The sequence below is a fragment of the Phaseolus vulgaris genome, chromosome 10 (assembly GCF_051622355.1).
Source record: "Phaseolus vulgaris cultivar YP4 chromosome 10, ASM5162235v1, whole genome shotgun sequence".
NCBI classification, from domain to species: Eukaryota; Viridiplantae; Streptophyta; class Magnoliopsida; order Fabales; family Fabaceae; genus Phaseolus; species Phaseolus vulgaris.
Window position 1 is genome coordinate 697,501 of NC_143507.1, and position 2,500 is coordinate 700,000.

Below are 2,500 nucleotides of genomic sequence, written 5' to 3' on the forward strand. Positions count from 1 at the left end.
AGCCACTTTTCCAAAACCATGATTTTCGTTTTTCACCAAAATCACCACCAAGTCACAAAATCAAGCCAAAAATCCAAAATCATGGAACTTGGCTATGCACCAACCATGTCAAAATCAATTCCTTTTGATCCCAAACTTCTCCCACATCACTTTGAAGGCATTTGTGAGGATTGAGTCCAGCCAGTTTTCCAAAACCAACATTTTCGTTTTTCACCAAAATCACCACCAAGTCACAAAATCATGAACTTGGCTATGCACCAACCATGTCAAGATCAATTCCTTTTGATCCCAAACTTCTCCCACATCACTTTGGAGGCATTTGTGAGGATTGAGTCCAGCCAGTTTTCCAAAACCAACATTTTCGTTTTTCACCAAAATCACCACCAAGTCACAAAATCATGAACTTGGCTATGCACCAACCATGTCAAGATCAATTCCTTTTGATCCCAAACTTCTCCCACATCACTTTGGAGGCATTTGTGAGGATTGAGTCCAGCCAGTTTTCCAAAACCAACATTTTCGTTTTTCACCAAAATCACCACCAAGTCACAAAATCATGAACTTGGCTATGCACCAACCATGTCAAGATCAATTCCTTTTGCTCCCAAACTTCTCCCACATCACTTTGGAGGCATTTGTGAGGATTGAGTCCAGCCAGTTTTCCAAAACCAACATTTTCGTTTTTCACCAAAATCACCACCAAGCCACAAAATCAAGCCAAAAATCCAAAATCATGAACTTGGCTATGCACCAACCATGTCAAGATCAATTCCTTTTGATCCCAAACTTCTCCCACATCACTTTGGAGGCATTTGTGAGGATTGAGTCCAGCCACTTTTCCAAAACCATGATTTTCGTTTTTCACCAAAATCACCACCAAGTCACAAAATCAAGCCAAAAATCCAAAATCATGGAACTTGGCTATGCACCAACCATGTCAAAATCAATTCCTTTTGATCCCAAACTTCTCCCACATCACTTTGAAGGCATTTGTGAGGATTGAGTCCAGCCAGTTTTCCAAAACCAACATTTTCGTTTTTCACCAAAATCACCACCAAGTCACAAAATCATGAACTTGGCTATGCACCAACCATGTCAAGATCAATTCCTTTTGATCCCAAACTTCTCCCACATCACTTTGGAGGCATTTGTGAGGATTGAGTCCAGCCAGTTTTCCAAAACCAACATTTTCGTTTTTCACCAAAATCACCACCAAGTCACAAAATCATGAACTTGGCTATGCACCAACCATGTCAAGATCAATTCCTTTTGATCCCAAACTTCTCCCACATCACTTTGAAGGCATTTGTGAGGATTGAGTCCAGCCACTTTTCCAAAACCATGATTTTCGTTTTTCACCAAAATCACCACCAAGCCACAAAATCAAGCCAAAAATCCAAAATCATGAACTTGGCTATGCACCAACCATGTCAAGATCAATTCCTTTTGATCCCAAACTTCTCCCACATCACTTTGGAGGCATTTGTGAGGATTGAGTCCAGCCAGTTTTCCAAAACCAACATTTTCGTTTTTCACCAAAATCACCACCAAGTCACAAAATCAAGCCAAAAATCCAAAATCATGGAACTTGGCTATGCACCAACCATGTCAAAATCAATTCCTTTTGATCCCAAACTTCTCCCACATCACTTTGAAGGCATTTGTGAGGATTGAGTCCAGCCACTTTTCCAAAACCATGATTTTCGTTTTTCACCAAAATCACCACCAAGCCACAAAATCAAGCCAAAAATCCAAAATCATGAACTTGGCTATGCACCAACCATGTCAAGATCAATTCCTTTTGATCCCAAACTTCTCCCACATCACTTTGGAGGCATTTGTGAGGATTGAGTCCAGCCACTTTTCCAAAACCATGATTTTCGTTTTTCACCAAAATCACCACCAAGTCACAAAATCAAGCCAAAAATCCAAAATCATGGAACTTGGCTATGCACCAACCATGTCAAAATCAATTCCTTTTGATCCCAAACTTCTCCCACATCACTTTGAAGGCATTTGTGAGGATTGAGTCCAGCCAGTTTTCCAAAACCAACATTTTCGTTTTTCACCAAAATCACCACCAAGTCACAAAATCATGAACTTGGCTATGCACCAACCATGTCAAGATCAATTCCTTTTGATCCCAAACTTCTCCCACATCACTTTGGAGGCATTTGTGAGGATTGAGTCCAGCCAGTTTTCCAAAACCAACATTTTCGTTTTTCACCAAAATCACCACCAAGTCACAAAATCATGAACTTGGCTATGCACCAACCATGTCAAGATCAATTCCTTTTGATCCCAAACTTCTCCCACATCACTTTGAAGGCATTTGTGAGGATTGAGTCCAGCCACTTTTCCAAAACCATGATTTTCGTTTTTCACCAAAATCACCACCAAGCCACAAAATCAAGCCAAAAATCCAAAATCATGAACTTGGCTATGCACCAACCATGTCAAGATCAATTCCTTTTGATCCCAAACTTCTCCCACATCACTT